The sequence below is a fragment of the Neopsephotus bourkii genome, unplaced genomic scaffold, assembly GCF_033783945.1.
Source record: "Neopsephotus bourkii isolate Nb327-2 ecotype Australia unplaced genomic scaffold, CSIRO-AGI_Nbou_v1 NB_873, whole genome shotgun sequence".
Classification (NCBI taxonomy): domain Eukaryota; kingdom Metazoa; phylum Chordata; class Aves; order Psittaciformes; family Psittacidae; genus Neopsephotus; species Neopsephotus bourkii.
Window position 1 is genome coordinate 1,347,682 of NW_026901367.1, and position 23,740 is coordinate 1,371,421.

Consider the following 23,740-nt stretch of genomic DNA (forward strand, 5'->3'; position numbering starts at 1 on the left):
TGGTTGAACGCAGTTTAAAGCAGCAAACTTTCCCTCTGTTGCAAACACCTGCTTTAGCAAGAAGACCATTTCACTCCAGGTGCACATACTGAATAGAACAGGAGCCTAATTTTGATTCAATGAGATGCCCAGGGATGACAGCATCATTTAATGTATCCATCAAAAGTTACTAACTTGATCATAATTGAATGGGGAATGGTGCATCTGACCTTTCTTTCAAATTACCATCACAGACTTTTAATGGGTTTCCCAAAAGTTATTGTTATTAACATGAATATTACAGGAATTAAACCAGCCCTAAAACCAGTAATCACTATGCTTAAACAAAGCCAATGACTGCAAATAGTCTGCTGAGGTATCAAGAACTGTCTTGTCCCTAAAGAAAGACTAGATTGAGACAAATATATTGACTGGTAGGGCTAATGATAAAGATATCAACTGAGTTAATCAATTTTTTTACTGAAAGTAATAGAGAATTAAATGGGGATATGAAGTTACTTTACAGCATGTCCTGTGGTTAACAGGCATATGCTGAACTTCTGCGTCTTCCACAGTTGATTTGTTCATGACTGGCATTAGCTGTATGGTGCAGGGTACTGACCTCTTGCATATGCTGTGAACTTGCAGCTATTATCATGTCAGATTCTGCAGCCACGTGTTACTATTTGTAGGCAAGGCTAGTGAGCAACACAAGGAAACAATTTCCTAAGCCACTGTTAACCTCAATAGCAACTGAACCTTTCTGAAGATGCCCTTTTTTAATTCTTATTTCTAAATCAGGATTGAACAAACTGCAGTCATTCAGGAGGAAGGCAAAAGACTTCAGTCACAGTTTTGTTAATTTTGTTAGTTATTAAACTCTCCCCTCTATAGTGCTCCTAAGCACTAGGATCAGTGCTTCAATGGGTCTTCACCTCTGTTGTTTAACATCACTTTTCCTCACGGGAGGAATACAACTACAGTAGTGGGTCTGGAAGATGTCTACCCATTCATGGAAGAAGTGCAACGTACACAGCAGTGATAAATACTCCCCTAACAACCTCCCCTTGAAGCACGTCTCAGTCCCAGGCTGAAGGGACCATCTCTACGTTCAAGACAAATGTTTGTGCTAAGAAAGAAGCTAGGTTTTATGTGTGCAGATTGTTTTGTAACAGCCTCCTCCCATTTCTCATGGTCCCAGTAGTTATCTCACTGCCAGGAATGCCTAAGCAAGAACAGAACCCTGACTGTCCTGTATGATCTAACAGCCCTTCGTCCAATATTCCTCTTTACTTGATTTAATATGCTAAATGCCATCTTGTGAGCTAAAGTACCATTTACAGAAATCAATGGGTAACCAAGTTACTACGCATGTGAAATTGGCTACAAATAGCAAAGGCATTCTTCCAGTGAGGATTCAATTTTTTTCTACCATGCCATAGTTTCCAGTTATTGCCATTTCTTCGGTATAATTATATATAGTTGGTGCTAAACTGAGTTTAAAACCTTTGTAAATCCCTGTTCTCAGTAGTTTTTTCGCTCCAACAAGACTAACTGCTTTAACAGGAAATATCTTCCCCATTAACAAAGAGAAAACCATTATACTTAATTCCACTGATATATCTACTTAAATACCATAAATTTTAAAACTGGGCATTGGAAAAGACACTTAGCTACGTACTATGCTATCTACACTGACTCAATATATGCAATGGCTGTGTATTACAAGCCACTACAGACACCAAAAGCTATTGGAGCATATCTGGACCAGTGAAGCACCATGCCAATAGCTCTGTATTACTCCACCTTTTAGCTGGCATTTGGCCAAACCCAATAAAACTAATTACCATGAAATGGTTTTTATAACTGGAAACACTGCAGTTAGCTCCAGCCTGAGTGCTCCACACTGAGCACAGTGCATCAGGCAATCAAATCACTGCCAGGTTTTCTTCCTGTGGAGAAAGCTGCTATTTGCTCCTGCTCGCTCCAACAGAGAAAGCCACAGCTCTATTCTCTGGATCTGCGATTCCTCAGAGACAGCAGCAGAGAGGACATGCCTTTACCATGACAAAAGAGATGATTCTCACAGTGGTCTTCATTGAAACACGTACCTGCAGATCCCCTTTCATTATAAGCCATTCTGGTTGCTTTGTGCAGATCACATTTTCACACATCCTTCATAATGTTACTGCTGCTGAGTTTCATCTAGTCAGGTCCAACACAGAGACACAGAATTTGCTGTTACAGAGAATCCCACAGACTCCTTCAACCCAGCATTTATAGAAAAGCTTTCTGATAATCATCCATCCTTTGCAAGTGCCATCAAATTTCACATCACAACTGATCATACAGCTTATGGTCTGACTGCGACTTGGTTTTGGCATGTGGAAGAGGCCCCTGGCATGACACTGGGCTCCTGCTGGAGCAGAGGCACAGACAAAGTTGCTAAGCATCTCTGGTGCCTCCAGCCATCACTCAAGATGGTCTGCAGCCACCACAGCAGCTCATCTCAGTCCCACAGCCAGGACTGCAATGGCACCAAAAAGCAGTGTTGATACTGACCCTCTGAAAAAAAGAAATTAAATACTAACAAGGGATAAGAGTCTCTGGCATATGAAGTTTACTGTGTTCTTTAAATTATTTGGGAATGTTTACTGGAAGGTGCCAACAAAAGGAATTTTGGTTGTATTATCAGTATTATCCTTAGTCAGCCCACATCTGAAGGACCCTGCACTGAGCCCTCCTGGAATCCAGATGCACCCCCTCCTGTCAACACTACCCCCGGAAACAGTGGCTAGTAAAAGTCAAAAGCCACCACACAAAGCGAATGGCAAATTAATAGCAGTGTTTAGCATAGGAAAAATCATCAGAAGTTCATTCTCCTTGAATGTGAGATCTGCATCTGAGAATGTCTATTCTGTACAGAGAAAAAAATGGTGTGGTATAAGGAAGGACAGACAAAAAGGATCTTGGGAATGTTTCTGCCTGAGAAGGAGTCTACAAAAAGCAGTTTTGCCTTGCTGCTGCCCTATTTACTAGGCTGCTGTACAAGTCAAGAGAAGTCAGCTCAGAGTGTTCAGATACATTTGAGCACATTTTTCAATCACCAGTCTCCAAAGGAGTTCAGACCCAGGGCTCAGACCAGGATCTGTTTCTTCTGCAAAGTTTCAAGGGCATTCCCTTCCTGTCCTGCACAGTACAAACCAGGTTGCCTGAGCAGATGACTGCACCATTTTGGACACTTCTTCCACTGCTGCAGGCACCTCTGCAGGCTGTGAGTACTTGGGTCCAGAGTTTTCACCAAAGTCATATGAATTTTCAAACACAGTGACTCTGCAGCCTTGGCCAAGGATTTCAACTGCATTCCCCAAGCGTTATGCTCACTGTGCTAAAAAACACCTGCAAAGCATTTCTTTGTGATATTTGCTTTATAAAATTAAAGCACAGGGAGGAAAAAAACCTGTTTCTTGCTGCTATTCCTTGGTTTGCATAAGCAGCCGATCGTAAATGTCAAACACCAGTGGTGCATCAGAAAATGATCACACTAAAAATTCTCTCTTGAAGCCCAGAGCCCAAACTCCTCACCAGCCCCAAGACTGCTCTAATTTCACATTCAACACCCTACATTTGGACTGTGTACAGTAATGCCTGATTTAGCCATCACAACTCCAGTAACGTGGGAGTTAAAGAGATTCCAACAGCATGCACGCAGAGGGTTCACCCTACGCTGAATTTTAGGTATTGCCCCTCTGTTTCAGACAGTTCTGTCCAGGTTCGAAGGGGTGAACAGGGAATACTGTGAGATCTGAGCTCATTAGAGGAGCAGGTGGGGATGCCTGCAGCTGAATAAGCAGGTTGCTTTGGGAATAATATAAAACAGATGTCCTGTCTTCACACTCCCCGACCATTTCCTGCAAATAAATTGCAAGTGCAGGGTTTTAAGGCTGAGTCTGTCATCTATCTCTTTAGCAACTCCTCTTCTGTTGTCTCCTGCCTGTTTTCTTTCAGAGTAGCAAATCTTTCCTGTAAAAGAATGACTTTAGAAGCTAGAGAGCAAGAAAAACAATTGTTTTTTGATGGAGCAAGGGAAGTGAAGCACTCCCTGCTAAATGAGTTTACTCAAGTTTCAGGTACAGAATACTGGGAGGTACTATGCAGAGGTATATATTCAAACATTGTCAAAGCTCACTGACAAAAACCTGGGCTTTACTGAGGGTATCTCCCTTCAAGATTATTTCCCAGCAACAATTACTGTTCAGGTTGGGGAAGACCAAGCTGGGCTTTCATATATGTTAAGTATGGCCTTTGTCTGTTATTTCAGCACAACAATGCACTTATCCATACCAACTGTCTGAAACAGATGAAGGGACCCCAATTCTGATTACATTACCCAAGTCCTGGGAAATACACAGGCAGGTCTAGAACCATTCATAGTTACCGATAATGTTATCTTTAAGTAAGAGATGTACTTACTTTGGTTGTGTATGTGCTTACTTAGAGCACATCCAAAAGCAAAGGAGACCTGACTCTTCTTCATGCATGAAGATTTTACTACCAAACACCAAAGCAGCCAGACTTCTACAAACAGGCAATATTCTGGAATGTCTTCTTTTTGGAGACATCACCCCATCCTCTACCAGAAGGCAGCTACTGATCATCAGGAAGTCCCTACCATTCACCATCTACAAGTGTTTCAACAAGGTTACTTCAGGTCGGGAACATTCAGCCCCCTTTGTCAAGTTCCAGAATTTACATTTAAAAACACATTGCACAGGTAATGTGAGGCACTGGCACAGGTTGCCCAGAGAAGCTGTGACTGCTTCATCCCTGGAAGTGTTCAGGGCCAGGTTGGAGTAACTTGGTCTAGTAGATAGTGTCCCTGCACATGGCAGGGGGCTGGAACTGGATGATCTTTAAGGTCCTTTCCAACCCAAACCAGTCTGTGGTTGTACAGCTAAAATGGGCAATGAAAATTTAAGACTTATTAGTGGAAAAAATGGGACCTAAAGGTCCACCGTCTTTGCTTACGACTGACAACCCACAGTGACATAGGAATGCAATTTAGTGCCTATTCTCCTGCCTATGATGCTGAGATAAACTCTCTGACATGCAATTCTCTTAATAATGTTCATAACTCAGAATTGTGCAAAAGAAACTTCTACAAATCTGCCCAGAGAATTAGCTCCAGTCTCAAGACAGAGGCAGTAAGTCACCAACTCCATCAGCACTACCAGAAGTTAATGCAAAATAAATTCCATGGGAATTTGCAAAAATGTCACATGACAATAATACCTTAGTGAGGCTGAGCATATTTAGTGCATCCTGTTCATTAGCTGTAAAGCCTGCCCTCATGACTGGTTTTTCTCATTTGAATTAATCACACTGTACATCATGAAGAGACCCGCTGAGCCCTTCAGTACATAAAGCATTTAAAAGATGTTATTAAAAATAAGTTATTCTGGAGATTTGCAATTACACATTTATTTGTACACTTGCATTTATTGCTTCTCCTACTGGCAGTCTGCATCAAGCTAAAGACACAAGAGTCTATTTGCACAGATAGACATCTGAGCCATTATAAGCAGCTTACAAGAAAGTAATGGTATTGCTCTTCTGAAAGGCTGTGAGTTTTTAAACACAGGTTACAAAGCAGCTGCTTAGCCTAAGTAGATTTGTCAAACCATTTCGTATTAAGTTTATACAGCATCTCAACTTTGATATGCATCCCAGTTCCAAAACCAGGAACCTGGAAAGTCCATGTTCAATCTAGGCCATGAGTAGTGCCAACAACCTTGAAACGATGCCGAGTACTGAAGCTCCTCTATGTACAGTACATCAGTTAGTTTGGAGTTTTAAACATTTAGGGCACAAAAAAAAAGCCCTTTGCATGTCAATGAACCCAAGCATCTGTCTACTGATGTACAGCCCCTCACATGAACTACGTATCAACATTAAGAAGAAATTCAACCTTTTGCTTCTTCAGCCTTTATAGAGACACTTTTGCTAGCTTGTCATTCTCTTCCAATTGATAACGATAAATGCAACCACTGCTAGTTTATCCCCAGTTGTTCCTGCACAGAAAGGTCTTGTCCCTCTCTAGTGTTCACCCTCAACCTGTTTATAGACAACAGCATATGTCCAGCCAGCCCTTGGAGTGAGGATTAAGAACTGATTTTGGGGCTACAGACATGGTTTTGTGCACAAGTCACATAAGAATAATTTCTGCCTACAGGGGTTTTCCCTCTGCTAACATTATGAAAAGCAGGTGAATAACAGTATGACTTTCACAGCCCTAACAATCTTATGAAACTTGTGAAATACAACAACTAGATTTCACTGAGGCACCCACAGACCATGCTGGTAAAGGTTGACACAAGGACAGCAGATCCAAGCACTAAGTGGATAAAACGGCATTCCCAGCAGTTTTTTTTCCCCCTTCATTCATTATAAGTGCATTTTTAGAGTCACCACATAACCCTGCCCACCCTTCCCCACAGGGATCTCTGTATCAAGCCATTTGTCAGCAGAATATTGTCACATTTTACAATATCACCCTTAAATACAAGAGCCCTCAACAGGACAGTGCTGGAGGTTATTGATTTTGAACTTCTGACAAGCAGACAGCATCCCCCAGCAGGAGAGATGCCCAAGGTCAAATGCCTTCTTAAAATACACACTTTGGCTACCAGGAGTTTCACTAAGCTCAATAAAGCATCAGGTATTGACTGGCAGCACTATTTATAAATAATCAGCCTGCTGACCCCCTTTTTATTTAATGAAATTTGTTTTCTCTTGTCAGTGTCAGGTATTTTGAGTTAGTGCAATGCTGTGACCTCTCCCACGCTGAAAATGAAACTGTGTATAAAGACTGTCATGAAAACCCAGCAGTAGCAACAGCCCCCGGAAATAGCATGTATCTATTTAGGTACTACAAACAAGATGTCAAGTCTTTAAAAGCCTGAGCTATTAAACTAAGCGCCAAACCATCCATAAACGTTCACATACCACACAGAGAATGCTCTCTCCTTCATTCAGCCTCTGTAAAATAATATTATGCACGAGCAAAATAGGTGTTACTGCAGCAGTGATAAGTCATCCTGAATTAATATATTCAAGAATTAAAGCTCTCCCTCTTTATACGTTTCCTAAAGAGTTTTCTGAAAGTAGTACTTCTTGCACAGGAGCTACAATGCCCCAAAACACTGCTGGCCCAGCCAGAGGGGGCTCCATGCTGCAGTGGCAAAGGCAGGGATCCCTCTTCTTCCTGAGCTCATTTGCTCACCTGACCTTTAAATTCTCCTGCTCCATCCATAACGGGGTAGGGCGTGGGGAATCACAACAGAAAAATCCAGGAAACATAGCTGTAACTTCAGGCCATACTATATTTAGCAGATCCCTGGTGTGCTGCTATGGTTTTAATTGCTGTTGTCAGAATATATGCAGGAGAGGGAGCTGTTATTTTATGAAATAAGAGTCCTTTACACCCAGGTGTTAATTTTGTGACTGTCATCCAGCCAGCTACCAGCAGCATGAACTGTCAGGGTCAAACACATCACCTAGACACTCGTTGCCCAAAGCACTGCTCTGCCATACCTGCCATGGAAGTTGGTTGGGTTTGTTTCTCTGCAGGTACACAGCCATTCACAAAGGGAGGCATTTCCTGTGTGTGCATACATATTCATACATACTGTATTGCATCACAGTATTTTGATTTTCAAGTAAGCAGTGTTGAATGATGCAACAATTATAATATACATGGAGGATGGTCAGATGCAGAGTTATTACAAGTCAAGATTTAAACTCTTTGGTTGACCTGTATTGATTTTATTTTTGCAGTCCTCTTGGCCTGATAACACCTCTTCCCATTTCCATTCCACTGCTGGGCAGGAGGGGGTGCATGACTCAGCTGAGGCTGAGCATGGTGCCTATCTGCAGAGCAGAGAAAAAGCCACTGACATCCTTGAGTGGCTGCAAATTACAGATCTCTCACTAGGGGCCCAGACTGGAGCCAGGTTCCAGCTTTTACCACGCCAAAGGCAAATACAGTTACATTATCCTCTCATCTGCTTTACCAAACAGCTGCTGTGACAGATGCAGTCTCCAGCACCCATGGATGGGCCACCTTGTGTGGCCATCCTTACTGCCACATGCACAGAGCATGGACAGCCCATGCTGCAGGAAGAAGATCCCGTTCAGTCTGTCATGCTCAAATTGAGGTTAGCACCTGTACAAGCGCATCCACATGTCTGACAGCCAAAATCACTTTAGGAAGCAACAAGTGCTGCACAATGCATGTGCTGGGTGAGAGCACCAACACCTTCATACTCAGCAGCCACCACTGCTGCAGTGGTGCCTTTGCAGCTGCACCAGCATTGAAGTCCCTTTCTTTGAAACCCAGTAAAACTGATCCAGGAGCATCTCCTGCATGACCAACCAGTTCCCACCCCTCCTTACTGATGGAAAAGCAGCAGATTCTTTGAAAGCAGGAAGCAAACACATCCACACTGCCTGTTCAACCTCGTTAGCATTTGCCAAACATCATTTCAACCCTAACATTATAGAGGTTTGAGGTCCATACTGAAAGCCTTTGAACTTTGCAATCAATATGACTGAGCCACTGCACAAAATTCACCATTGATCTGTGTTTCACTTCATTAAATGTTAGTTTTACATGGCTCAAAACACGTCTGCGCAAATTGGTTAACAACCTGTGGTTGTATCATCAGCTCTAAATGGCCACGCAAGACTGACTGCAAGGCAAACCCCCCAGTTATTTATTTCCTGCCCTACAGCATCAATTTGGCCAATTCAGTTTTAAAAGTCCGTAATGTGTTTAAGCTCAAATATGCTGACAATATTGCTTAATGCTAACCCTTTGGGATTCAAGACAAGGCAACATCACATCCAGCTGTCCCCAGTGCACACTCACCCATAGGTACTGCAAAAGGCAATGCTGCAGATGCAGATTAATTACCTCCCTGAGAATACCATACCAACTGCCTTTCAGCCATCTCCCCCATGTTAAGGAATAAAGACAGTACAAATATGGGAACAGGTTGGTACCAATGGGTTGAAAACAGTTGCAGGAGGTGTGTGTGCATTGCAACTCACCACAGGTGATGCAAGCTTCAAGGCAGTGGCACAGAGAAAAAGAGAGCATGAACAGTGAAACTTAAACTTTCTTTTCATGCTGCTACAGCTTGAGCTCAGCCCTGGCCAAGCTGCCCACCCCAAGGAGGCACTTGAAAATTCCTCAAACTTCAAATATAGATTATTTTAGAACATAAGCAGCTCCTCTGGAGCAAGCAGGCACAAGTGCTGCAGCAAGTGCCATTGATTCCTTAAAGACCTTAAGACACTGTAGTGGACTAAGCCATATAGATCTATAGCAGTATTAACACGCACACTCAGCAAATCAATAGTCAATTCTGCTTTTTGGCTTCTCTTTCTTGATACACAGAGTTCAGTGTGAAACAAAATCTTGATTCCTGCTACACCAGGATGGCTGAGAGCATCTATCGTGACCTTATTCCATAGGAAACGCTCTGCACGGGATAAACTATGAGGACTGATAGCAAACCATCACTCTCCTACCGCTACCAAAACACTGTTACTTATCTCCTGGACAAGTTTAATATTTCAGTGCAAATAGTTTATGTAGTAGTATTTACTCATTTCTATGGCCTTGAGTCACCAACCTCTATATTTTCACTCCCCCAGCTAGTAATCAAGAAAAATACTGTACATTCATAACCGAGGGGGAAAAAAAAGTTTCATATCAACATGATTCCTTTGTGTTCTGGTAAAACGTTGGCCTCTCCTCTTTATTCTCATCTCCTGTAATTCATTAAACTCTCAGCCACAATAAAATTAATAGTGAGCCTTTGAGTAGATAAAACCTTCTTTATACAAACAACTGATATACTGCACAAACCAGCAGATAAGAATCAGCATTCTTTAAAATTAAAATACATGCACTTCTAAAGCATATCAGTTGCTGAGGAACTTCCACCTTCCACTTGCACTTGTCAGCCCCAGGCAGGGGCATCCTTGCTGCCCCTCAGCTGGGAGCTACTTTTGCAAATAGAAAGGTACTCAAGCGTTTCGAATTGCTACTCACTTTTGCTGACGTGACAGTCCAGCAAACTGGAGTGGTGACAACTCCTGGGTGTAGTGCTCCTCTCCTGGGTGTACTTCTCTCCATGCAGCACTGTGGCTTCCATCAGAGGAAGCATTCCTGTGTAAGAATGGGTGTCAAGAGAATTAGGCCAGGTTTACAGCAGCTTTCCTGCTTACAAGGTAAATAATTAGACCCTGCAAAAACCACACAGAAGGGTTGGGTTTACACTGGTACTACATCTTACAGCTGTGAACTGCCCAATGCCAAAGTCTCCAAGTGCCATTTCTGAGGTGTTACATTTCAGTTGCAATTAATTCCCCCACAGATTCCCACTGCTAAGTTTCAGCAACCTTTTCTGGTTGCTACAAGCTCCATGGCCAGGAGGGGGACACACAAATAGAGGTTCAGGTTCAGAGGGCTGCACTGCACACAGTGGTCAAAACCTCCTATGCAATTACATCACAAGGAGTTTCACAGCACCCACTGAACTGGCATGACAAAGGCCTTCAGAGAACTCTCCTTTGTGCATTATTTCTCTCCATATCCCAGTTTTGCTTTGAGCTGACAGCAGAGGCTGGGAAGTGGTCCCTTTGTCTTACAGCTGAAGCAAACACAACACTTTTCTTGTCACCATCTGCAGGATAAATGGTATTTTTCTGACAGCCTGAAATTCATACAGAAAATAAACAGATACTCCTACAGAATAAAAGGAATGGAGAGCTGCTCTGGCCACAGATCAGTACCACTCTGCTCTGTCAATTTGCTTGGCACAGCCACAAAACCAACTCCAGCATGGAGGCAGGAAAGGAGAAGGTCTGAAATCAGCTCTCATCTGCAAAGTTTTACTCCTCTGAGCATCAACAAAATGCAGATGCTCTTTTCTCTGAGTGAAGACCATTCCACACCTGGAAAACTCAAGTTGAGAAGAGAGACCAGAGGGCAAAGGGGAGAAATCTGTCTGCACAATAAAGTGCTGTGCTTTGCAAACTGAGCCATACACCTTTAATCAGCAGTAATACGTGCAAACCAAATGTGTCTCTCAAATAGACAAAGGTATTTCTTCATGTAAATAAATACTTCGCACTGACTTAAACCTCACAATAAAACCCGGGCATCTATTAGAATTTCTAATATATATCAGAAAATCACAGCATGGTTTGGGTTGGAAAGGACCTTAAGATCATCCAGTTTCAACTCCCTGTCATGGGGAGGGAATGCCTCACCCCAGACCATGTTGCCCAAGGCTCTGTCCAACCTGGCCTTGAACACTGCCAGGCATGGAGCATTTACCACTTCTTTGGGCAACCTGTGCCAGTGCCTCAGCACCGTCACAGTAAAGAACTTCTTCCTTATATTTAACCTGAACTTCAGGTTGAACCCATCACCCCTTATCCTGTCGCTACAGTCCCTGAGGAAGAGTCCTCTCCAGCATCCTTGTAGCCCCCTTCAGACACTGGAAGCTCCTCTGAGGTCTCCATGCAGCTTCTCTTTTCCAGGCTGAACAGCCCCAATGTTCTCAGCCTGTCTCCATATACTTGTTAATAATAGTATTACTAAGGCTGCCTGGGATCAGGCTTTCTTTTCAGAAATTATTTTGAAGGACGAGGAATGAATACAGAAGCAGAATGGAGGGATCTTCCCTAAGGAGGAGAGTTCAACAAGCAGTATTTTGCCAAGCAGCATCCCAAGGAAAGGCCATCAGGCACTTGCAAATATCTCCCAATGACACCATAGCAAATTACACCATGTAACATACTGAGACAAACACTAAGCTAACACCAGATACACTATGTGTGCATTTTAGCACCAGGCTCCACAAACCTGGAGTAAACCCCGTGCAGACTTGCCTGTCTCTACTATCAGTTTACAAAGTGCCACCATGGAGCACGTTCACAGGTTTATTCTTCAACACACACACTTGAAGACAACACAGTTAAGTCTGGCAGAATCATAGAATCAACTAGCAAGAAGCTTCAGCAAAGCATCCAGTGAATCACAGGTCAATTGGAAATTAAGTTCTCATGAGCCGAAGAACACCATGCCCTGACTGGTAACTGTAAAACCATTCCCTCTGTCATATAAAATTACCTGTGTTCCGTCTCCACTCCCTCACTGAGCTGTTCTGAGCTGTATTAATTAGCTACATTGGAGAAAACAGAAATAGGAGATATCTGATAGATCCTGTAAATTCCCTGAAGCCCTTTGAAAAACTAACCTTCAAAATGAGGAAAGCCTCTTTTTAAACTCCTTTAACCTGATTTTTAATTGCAAAGTGTATATCACTGCACTCCACCACAGACTTTTTTGTTACAACGTAGCTGTATTTTGTTGTAATTCAACTAAAATTGTACAGTTTGTCAAGTACCATAGCCATATCCCTTTGATAAATACCTAATTGTTCTACTAAGCTCATTTATGAGCAAGAGCACCTGCAAAGTACAACCGGTTTTGATCACAACAATTAGATTTCTACTGTTTACAGACTAAATTTTCCTAGGAGAGACACAGGGGAAAACTCCGCTTACAGCTGAGGTACATCAAATGGCATTAGTTCAGGAGCCTACCTAGCACGTTTATCTTCTCTTGGAACAGCTTTGTCACCTCCTTTCAACACACATTATCACTGCTACCACGGTTTCAGGTTTACAACCAGTGGTTCCCTTCCCAAGCCTTAGGCCAGTCCCAGCAGCTGCTAAGGATGGGGATCTACCAACGATCACCAGTGATGGACAGGTCGTTTCCACCAACTGTAGTAAATGTGGCTTCAAGGTAAAAGGAGCTTCAGGTGTTTTCCCCACAAGAAAAAAACTCACAAGGTGAAATCGAGTTTTAAACCTTTTTAATTACTAAATTTGACAGCTTCCATGTAATTTACTTTCTCCTCAGCAAATCGCAACAGACACACCAAAAGGAGAATAGAAAATGCATCACTGAGATAATTTTACAGTCATCTATGCCCATGAAATCCCAGATAACACGATTGTGTCTGTAAAGCAGCAACAGAAGCGTGAACAGAACTGGGTCCTGTTTTCTAAAGGAGTGTCTGCCTGGCTAAACCAGCGCTGCCTTTGGTCATGGGCACAAACACTGGATGGATCTCTCAGGTAGCCGAGTACAGAATAAACCCCAGGTTCTGTGGGCAGTTACAGTTCAGCTGAGCCTCCAGCACTGCAGATACATTTCTCCTGCCCTTTGGTCACCTTTATTTCCCTGTAAAGAATGGAAACCTGCAGGGCACATCTGAAGACACCAAGCCATAGAGCCATTCTGCGTGAGTTATACGGCTCACTTCTAACCCCAGCCCTTAGTTTATGGCCTTTTAGCTCCTCTTGTTCAGGCCACCAGAATTCAGAGCCCAGTAATGTGTGAAGTAGGAATTACAAATGTGGTTAAAGGCAGCTCAGTCAGAAACCCTTTATGGAACATATTTAATTACTCCCAGGAAAAAATCCCAACAGTCTGCCTGAAATGCCTCCCCATCCAAACGAATAGCACAGGATGATCAGCCCGAGTATCCTCCCCTCTCACAACCCCTGATTCATGGATTTTGCTGTTCATATAGTTTCTGAAAAAGGCAAAGAGCTAAACTACAGTGAATCTGACTGAAAAGGCATTCTTTTATAATGTGCACTTAAGTTCTCCTCAGTCTTTGGCACCAGCTGCACACGCAGAAGGTAAGCAGGGGAACAAGTTATTTATGTAGACACCATTTTACCCAAGGAAAGCCTTTTCTCTCTATGACACAAAATAAGGGGAAACCTCCAAATTCAAACCCAGGTTTCACTTCAGACTCAGCTGAGGGGGAAAAGGGGAGAGGGCAGTTTGGGGAGGAACGAGGAGGCTATGCCTGCAACACAGGGCAGGCACCATGCCCTCCGTGCCTGCCTTTATATATAAGGTAATATATAACACTACAGACAATATAACTATTTATATACATATATATGTTGAGGAGTACCTGCATCGGCTGTTGGTCTCCAGGCGCCTCCTGCCCTGTGAGGAGAGGCGGGTCTGACCCCAGCCGGTTCCAGCCGGCTCCAGCCGGTTCCGGCAGCCCCGCCCCTCAGACCCGTCACAGGCACCTGAGGGAGGCCGGATGAGAACAGACAAAATGGCGGCCGGCAGGGAGGGGGGAGGGAGGGAAACTCTGAGAAACAGCGCTGAGAGACCAGGGGGCTGAGGAGCCATGGCAGCCCTGCTGCCCTCACCAGTGCTGAGGTGCAGAGCGCAAGAGATCCACGGAGTGTGGCCACATCAGAGCTGGCCCATGGATTCGTGTTATGGTTTGGGTTGGAAGGGACCTTAAAGCTCATCCAGTTCTAATCCCTTGCCACAGGCAGGGACCCCTTCCACTGGAGCAGCTTGCTCCAAGCCCCTGTGTCCAACCTGGCCTTGAGCACTGCCAGGGATGGGGCAGCCACAGCTTCTCTGGGCACCCTGTGCCAGCGCCTCAGCACCCTCACAGGGAAGAGCTTCTGCCTAAGAGCTCAGCTCAGTCTCCCCTCAGGCAGGTTCAAGCCATTCCCCTTGGCCTGTCCCTACAGGCCCTTGTCCCAAGCCCCTCTCCAGCTTTCCTGCAGCCCCTTTAGGCACTGGAACTGCTCTCAGGTCTCCCCTTCAGGAGCCTTCTCTTCTCCAGGCTGCCCCAGCCCAGCTCTCTCAGCCTGGCTCCAGAGCAGAGCTGCTCCAGCCCTCACAGCATCTCCATGGCTTCCTCTGGCCTTGCTCCATCAGCTCTACGTCCCTCTTGTGCTGCTGCCCCAGAGCTGGATCAGGGCTGCAGGGGGGTCTCCCCAGAGCAGGGGGGGAGAATCCCCTCCCTGAGCTGCTGCTCACATCAGGGTAGGTCCTGCAGCGACCGGCAGGGACACATTCACCATCCCTACAGGCACCCTGCCATGGTCAGCTGGTCCCAAGGCCACGAAACCTCCACCCTGCAGCATTGACAGGACAAGCAAGAGGCCTCAGGACCTGCTGGCAGCTCCCTGGGATGGAGACATAGGCAGGAATGAGCCCTTCGGTCCCTTCGTCAACAGCACAGAGCCGAAACAAGGGAGGAAATGTTCACCCGACACATGAGCAGTGCCGAAGGATGCTGAGCATCGATTATTTCATCAAGATCAAAGATAAAACCTTATCTGCTGTAGTCTCAGCAGGGCTCAGGAGCAGATCAGATCACTGCCTGAATGCTATCAAAAGCTATCTTCTCTCTATTGTTCCTTCTTCCTGCTAGGGCAGGGATATGAGCAGGGAAAAAGACAAGTATACGATCACATGGACCTATCATCTGAGACAAGGAAGAGCTTCAAAGGGCCAAGGGGAGCTATGTGGTCTGGAGCAGCCCTGTTCCTTTTTCAATGTGACTGTGTCTCCAGAACGAGTTCAGAGCAGCAGGTTTATTGCACAGTGCTGGCACATGCCTGCCTTTACATCCATCACATGCCTGCCTTTACATCCATCTCAGTTCTCCATTAGCACCCGCAGAGACATTTTGCTGGACATGGTAAAGTTATTACTTAACGTAAGCACATATGGATTATGGATGCTATATATGAAGATTCCTGTAGTTTCCATGGATGCTATGTATGAATATTCCTGTCATTTCCATTCTGTCAGGGTACCAACATAGTCTTTGTCTCCACGGCATTATAAGGCTTATCAAACAGGGCTGAGGGAGGTGATGCTTCCAGTATACTTAGCATTGGTGAGACATCTGGAGTGCTGGGTCCAGCTGTGGGCTCCCCAGATGGAGATGGATACACTGGAATTAATCCATAGAGGCCACCAGGATGGCCAGGGGCTGGAGCACAAGGCATATGCATCTCCCCAGGTGTGCTCAGTGAAAGGACAAGCGACAAGTGGGAATGCTGGGCAGATACAAGGAAAGCCTTTTCATTACGAGGATGATCCAAGAGGATCAAACACAGGGCAGGGGGTGCCCAGCGCACAGAGATGAGCCCTGCACATCTGCAGAGCCAAGAGGCTGGTCCACACAGCTCCTCGCTGGCACTGAGCCACAGGCACATGCCAGGACCAGTGGAACAGCTTCCCCTGCAGATGATTGCAGGCCACTCCTATCCTGTTGACTTGTTAGGAGTTGTTCCAGTGTGTTTTCCAAAGCCTGATTGAGCTGTGGTCACAGCTCATCTGGTCACAAGAGGCTTGTCAAGGTCTTCAGGTGCCTGACCCCTTTCCCCTGCCGTCACGTGCGGTCAGGCCCCGGTGTGTAATCAGCAGCCAGACCCGCTCTGTTGGACAGCTTAATTACAGCCACATGCAATCAGGGTCAATGCAGGATTTATAGAGACTGAACTCCAGGTAACATACAGCATAATTTGTGATTACAGAAATACACCACTGCCTTCCTGCCTTTCTCCCTGCTCATGGCTGCCAAACACATGCAGTGCATCAAGCCCAAAGAGCCCTTTCCAAGCAGGCAAAGGATGCTGCTTGGGGGCAGCTCTGCTTTGCCATATTAAGCCCTGGGTCTGGGGACAAGCTGGCCAGGTTCTCCCCATGGGACTCACCTGAACGATGGGGTCTGCTGGCCCTTCTTGATGGTTTGTGGCTATTTTCCTGTACAGAAACAAACAGTAATTTGCCCATTATGTAGCTTTGCCCTTCTAGTGAAGCCATCTGAGAGCACACTGCCTTCAACATCTATTTGATTTTTCCCCAAATGCAATTAATGGGATTTATGGAGACAAGGTTTAATCATTCATCATTATTTTACCTTTCCCCCCCTTTTTAAAGCCATTAGCAAACCAAGATGAACATTTTAACAACAATTTCTAGCTAGAATTAATCACTGGAGGCAAAATCTTTTGTCTAACAGGTACACATAATTGATTTGCTGTGATTAAATCAGGAAGCTTTGGAGTCCTCTTAGGTACAGGTTACCTCATCTGGACACAAGGTGCTCTACCTGTCTGTGGGGAGCAGACTATCCCAAAGGAGAATGTTTTACTTTGGAATCACTCATTCAGATGCCACTGAATGCAAAGAGAGAGATAACCAGCTTGGTCACAGACCTTTTGGCTTGTGATTTTATTTAGTTTCTCCTTTTAAGTGTTTGGTTCCATTACTTTGGTCAGGAAAGTGAGAAACTGTGTTGGGAGCCTTGTGAAGAGAAATACACTGCCTTTGGGGTATTACAGCAGAGAACGGACTTTGCTCTGAAGAGCACCAGACCCAACCCACAACACCCTCTAAGTGCACCATGCACCAGACCATCACCTAACCTAAGGCCTGTTTCTGTCAGTGACCTTCAAATAAAGCCTGGTGTGTGCAGGTATGCACCTGCATGCAGACCCACAGAGCACACGTGAGCTGTACCAAGCTAAGTATTGATCCTGGCAACTAGGAAACTAATAGTATATATTATTCTCTTACTATGCTGTGTGTAACTTCAGTAGTGGCTCTTAATTCATGCATCATTTGGAAAGGCTCAATAGTTATGACGTGTGATGTGCTTTTTTTTCCCTCCCAAGTGTTTTCAGCATTAAAAGGCATCTAACATACGTTCTCCTTCCAGACCTAGAGACCTATGACCGTTTAAAGCTGCCAGTGAGGCACAGTACCCCGATGCAGCAGGGTGACACTGTGTGCACCAACAAACTAGCATCTCTGCAGGGACCTGATGGAGAGTGGTGCAGCTAAACAAGGGCAGAGGGGATCAGCGTGGTTCAGCGAGGCAGAAACTGAACCATGAAGCCCGTGATTTAGAGGTCCTCACGCTGTTTGTGATCTCTTGTTCCCTTGTAGATATCCTTCTAGATGGCACTACCCAGAGCAGAAGGCCCTCAAGAAGTAGTTTTTGCAGCTAGGTGTATTCAAAGCTTGATGTAAAAGCAAGCTAAACCTAAGAGTGATCACTATGAGCCATTACCCAACGGTAAGAAGCAGCCTTTAACCTCAGCCAGGTCCTACTCCTATCTTCCTACAAGCTTGGCTGCACGTACTTACAAGTTCATCATTGCTCCCCTTTTCTGTTGTGCCCCACGACCACACAGCCTGAACATCAATGATCCCATTCCTGCTGCCCAAGTGTGGACGGTGGTTAACCTTCTGGCATTCAGTATCACAGCTTCTTCCTTGCCACTTTGGTTTGTCTATGGCTACAAATGCTAATATTCAGCTAAGCTGCTCTGAGACACCACTTGCATGCAGCAGGAGGAAAGCACAGGAGGAAAATAAACCCTGCAGTTAGTGTTTGGTAGGCTGTTGGCAGCACAAAGTGAGCACAAAGTGCCCAAATGCCACATTCAAGCCCCAAAATACCTGGTGCAAAATCTTTATAGAGAGATGCCAAATCTTTAGTGAGGAGCAAAATGACCATAAGAACAGGCTTAAAAAACGCTAAGAGGAAATGTGAAAGCCACAACAGAAAGAATGCGCTGCTTTAACATCCATGTAAGTGAGAACACACAAGAATTCTTATAAAGGGGGCTTTAAAATGAGTTTCATAATCTGCTGTGATTGAAGGAAAGGTCTTATCCAAGACCTCACTCATCCTGCACTTAACTGTAAGCATATGTTGGGGTTCCAGCCTGGAGCAAGGTGTTAATTCTGCAATTATTTCACAGGATTAGAACTTCATTTTTGTTTCCCCAGGAAATGCAGTGTTATTGAAAGCCCATCCAGACATGCTATTTCATAATTAATACTAAAGAAAAAGTGAATTCTCTCCTTTGTCTAAATAGTTTGCTTTGGCTCAGCTAGGAGCAGCAATTAGCAAGACAGCCTCCCTGAACATATTTGATCTGCTACAGGGTTTCCTGCTGCGTATCAGAAGAACAAACCTGATTTCACACAATCCATGGGGTTAGTGTTGGCTGGATGTGCTATAATCAAGATGATCTTCCCCCCACCTCCCAAAGGCTTTGTTTATGTGCTTGTGGGGTTTTTGTGGAGACACACGCACCTCATTTAGCAGTTCTGTTGATTTACACTCCTGCTCTTTACCGCTTCCCTTTGTAGCATGCGCTGTTTGTAGTTTGGTGCAGAAACTGGGTCCTGTTATCATTCCTGCTATAGGTTTTAGTAGCAGGAGTAGAGGAACAGTTCCCATGGAAACGTTGCCGTGTTGCAGGGTGAGCTTTTCCTGGGATTTTCAAGGTTGTGCAGGGTGGGCTCTGGGGTGCTCGGGGCCTTTCTAAATGGGCACCTGCAGCAGTCTGCGAGCACTTCCCTGCAGCGGCCCGAGGAAGAGAATGTATTTTTAGACTGTGTGTTTCCTCTCTGATGAGCCCTAATGCCTGTGAAAACAGAGCAGCTCGACGGCCCTGTGCCATGGACTGATCCTCTGGCCAATTCCCACCACTCCGACAACAAACCGGATCCCATGTTGAAAGGCCACCTCAAACCCCCAGAGAGTGTTTTCCTTTCACGCTGTGATCTTTGCACTTAAGCCATGAGTGATGCTACAGCTCAACAGGGCTCAGTGCTCTTGCCTGAGCCAAGATGTCCTTGTGTCCCCAGGGACTTCCAAAGCTTCCTGAAAAAACCATGACATCAACCTCCTCCTGCTCCACGGTTGAGGTGTTCCAGCCCAGGGACCACCACTGCCCATGGCCAACCCTGTCCCCTGGCATTTATCAACAGCAATGCTAAACAAACCCAACCCACATACATAAGATCACATGTGAAAGCATTAAAGCACCTTCTTTCTCACACAGCCTTTCTCTCGGCTCTCTGTGGTTGCCACACACAGGTGGGTTGCATAAAAAAAGAAGCTGTACCCCTCTGTCACCTAAACCCTGCAAGAAAGGTGCACCTGCAGCCAGGATCCTGGCAAGAGAGGTCCTCATCCCCCTTCCCTTTGTCCTTTTGCTTTTCAGAACCTGGAAATGGGTTCCCAGGGTTATTTTTTCCTTTACTTTTTCATCTGAAGACCTATAAATAAATGACTTTAAAGTTTACTTCCACCTATTCACAGTAGTTGGGAAAAACCCACCAAAGAAGTTTCAAACTTCAGGGCCATGGCTACCACATTGAAGAGATAATTCTGACAGATTCTGATGCAAGTAGAGAGTAAGTATCATGTTCTAGCAAACACATTAAATAATTCATTAGTATTATTTTGGCACTTCTTTGGGAGCCAGGTGTTCAGAAAGCTGTTTCAGATGGAAGCAGCAATGAAGTCCCTGAGGTCCTTCCCCACCAGTCAGTAGCATGAGAAGAACCACTCACTAACGCCTGAGCTGCAGCGCCCATAGCCTGGCTCCAGCACGGCCAGCAAAGACCTCCTATTAATATCAGAAGATATTGTTTTATTTAATACAATCTGGTTTTACTGTATTTTCAGCTATAGTTTTATTTCATTTTCATCATTCCCCATGAATATGTCTCAGTTTTCTAATTACCTCCATGGAAGTGGCTGAGCTTTCTCAGTTAAGAAAGATTCAGGTCAGGTTCATGTCTCTGGTCCATGTTATCTCTTAAGTTTTTGAAACATGATAGTTCTATTTTTTAATTTATTTATAAAACTATTTGAAATTACTTATTACTTATTTATAAGACTATTTAAAACTTTATTTTCATTCACACTACCCATTGCCTGACCTTCCATCAAAGTCAGCAGGAGTGCTCAGGAGCATCCCATGTATTCTTAGTAAGCTTTCCTCTCCTCTCTGATCTTTTTGAAAAGCCAAAAGCATTTGGCTTTTCATAACAACTGAAGTTTCTTTCCCACATATTGGAAATCTCAGTCACACCATGCTATTTCTGGGATAAATCAAAACCATGAAGAGTCTGGAGTCAGCAAAGGAGGAGGGGAGAGAGGTTCTTTCTAAGCAAAGAAAAATGAGAAAGAGGAAAGACAAAAGAGAGGATAAAGTCATTACTAGCAAGAAGGTTACCTGTCCTTTCTTCCTCTTGTAGTTTCTCTTTCCCCCTCACTCCTAATACTGTGGCTATCAGAGGTGATTTGGCAACTCTGGCAAATGCTGTCCCATTATTCACCTCTGCATTACTACCTATGCTAGAAAGTACCCTAACTATGAGGCAACCCAGCAAATGTTGGGTGATTAACACAGAAACTCTTTCTTCATCCCAGGCAGAGCTGCTATCGAGTCAGCTCTTCTTACCTTCACATTTGAATGACCAGAATCACAGAGCTAGTAGCTGGATGGGGACATGCATGGCTGGGGTCCCTGTGTACGTGGTTCACCAAGCCTGGAAAACACAAGTGTGGAGTTATGAGGAGGTCTTGGCATTATATACCTGGCAGATGCATTTGCACTTCTATTCTGCAGCAACTCGAAATGAAGGACAAGTATCAAGATTTTTTTTCCCTCCCCTGAAAGTAGGGGAAAAAAAGAGGCTCAGCCACTTTCTTCTGCCTCACACGGTGAGATCAGTATAAGGAATTCGCCCCAGAGACCTATTTCCAAACCATCTAAAGGATTAACTGAAGCAGTGCCCTGGGAAGAGCGGGATTCACTGGGCAGGTACCTGGCAGTGACACAGAAAGCCTGAGGGGCATTTGGTGTTTGAGAGGTTCAGGCAGCACAGAGGAGCACGGGGCCGGGTGCTGCAGGGGCTGTTTGGGGTGGCTGTGCTCAGAGCCTTCCAAAGGGCTTTGTGCTGTGTTCATAAACATGTCCATCAACCGCAACCTTTGGGGAACAGGCTCCACTGGAGCCTTTCACTTGCTGGAAAACAAACTGCCCTTCTTTACCTCCTGATCCTTCAGCAAAGCAGCTTTCCTTCAGTCCAGAATGTGAAATCCACCACTACATCTGCTGTGCAAGAGCTGTTTAAAATTCACTCGCATCGTGAACTTTAGAGCTCACTGATGCTCAGTTCAGAAGCTGGGAATGGCCCTGTAACAACACGTGGAGATTTTCAACTGAAGCAGGATTATGCTGAAAACAACTGAACAAGAAGTTCATGAGGCTTGGCAAGATTTTGTTTTGCTGAAGAGCATCTAACCATGTGGGAAGAGAGCAATTCAGATGAGATGAAGGTCCATAACTACTACAGCAGTTTTTATTCATTAGCACAGAGATGTATCAGCAGGCTACAGGACCCTCAAGAGCACTGCACCTCTTTCTCCCCACACCACCCACTTTCTCCTCGTAGTAAGCCACATTTTCAGGACCCCCCACAGGATTTAATCATAGAGGAACAGACTGGTTTGGGTTGGAAGGGACCTTAAAGCTCCTCCAGTTCCAACCCATGCCATGGGGAGGGACCCTTCCACTGGAGCAGCTTGCTCCAAGCCCCTGTGTCCAACCTGGCCTTGAGCACTGCCAGGGATGGGGCAGCCACAGCTTCTCTGGGCAGCAAAGAACAATTTATCAGCTTCAAGATCCTGATTGTACAGAGTTTGGGTTTTTCCAGAAAATTTACTTTTCTGCTCTCCAGCATGAGCAGTGACAGGCAGCCCTTTCACAGCACCTTCCCATTGCCCCTACAGCCCATGGAGCAGGATGAAGGGGGTGGTTCAGGGGCATCCAGAGATGCATTGGGCACAGGAGACACACAGCAGGACATAACCAGCCTCCCCAGGACCCCCAACATGCCTGTGTGTCCTACCTGAGCAAAACGGCTGCGGAAGCTCCACGTTGCCTCATCTTGCCTCAAAGCCACGCTGTGCAACCAGCAGGGAGGAAAACCCAGCACATGTGCCCTGGGGCTGCCCTTGCAGCAGAGCTGGGGACTTACCACCTTACCTGGCCACCTGGAGCTGCTGCACAGAATCAGAATCAATGAGGGTGGAAAAGACCTTTAAGTTCATCAGGTCCAACCTTTACCCCAGCACTGCCAGGGCCACCCATGTCCCTGGCTCCCCACAGTCCATACATCATACATACAGCACCTACCTCCTTTAGCATAAAAGACAGCAGCAAGTCCACAGTGATTTTAAAGACACCTGGAGAGGAAGTGAACAAAACCCCACAATGTGCAGCTCATTCCTCAACCAAGCAGGGAACATTTCAACCTCATGGGAGGCCAAGCACCTCGTGGCTTCAGTCATTAAAGGAGAGCAAACAGTGTGAGATGGTATAATTTATTACCGTTGCTAACTGAACACAGATACTTGATACCCACTCGTATGCAGAACTGTAAAAAAATAGTTTTAATACAGTATCAAAATTTACACAAGTGTCGTGTCAAAAGACCAGTGTCCCTCAGGTTAGCCCCTGCACATCCATCCTGCAGGCACAAGTACGGGTTTTACATCGTTTCATACACGCATATAGATAGATATAGGAATACAACAATCGTAGTTTAACTATGCAAACAATATGCATGGGAGAAAACAACATGTAAAGATAACAGACAGCTGTTTGGGCTGGGTTATATATATAGGAGAACCGATGCAAGAGTGCAAGGTTTCGGAATGGAAGGCCAGATTCTGCATTTCCAACTCAAGGAGAAGGACTGAAGAGGAGTTTTGCCCTCAAAAGGAGAAAGCAATGCTGGATCAGAGGCCTTACATTGAATGGTACCAAGTAAAACTAACAACAGAAACCAGTAGAATTACTGCTGCAAATTAACACACTGTTTTTCTGAAGACAATTAGCAGATTTACATCATAGTCCTAGATAACAGAAGATTGTACAGCAACCCAGCTACATTCCACTGCAGATAGCCCACGAATACAGCATGTTGCAAGCTCAGAGAAAACAGAGG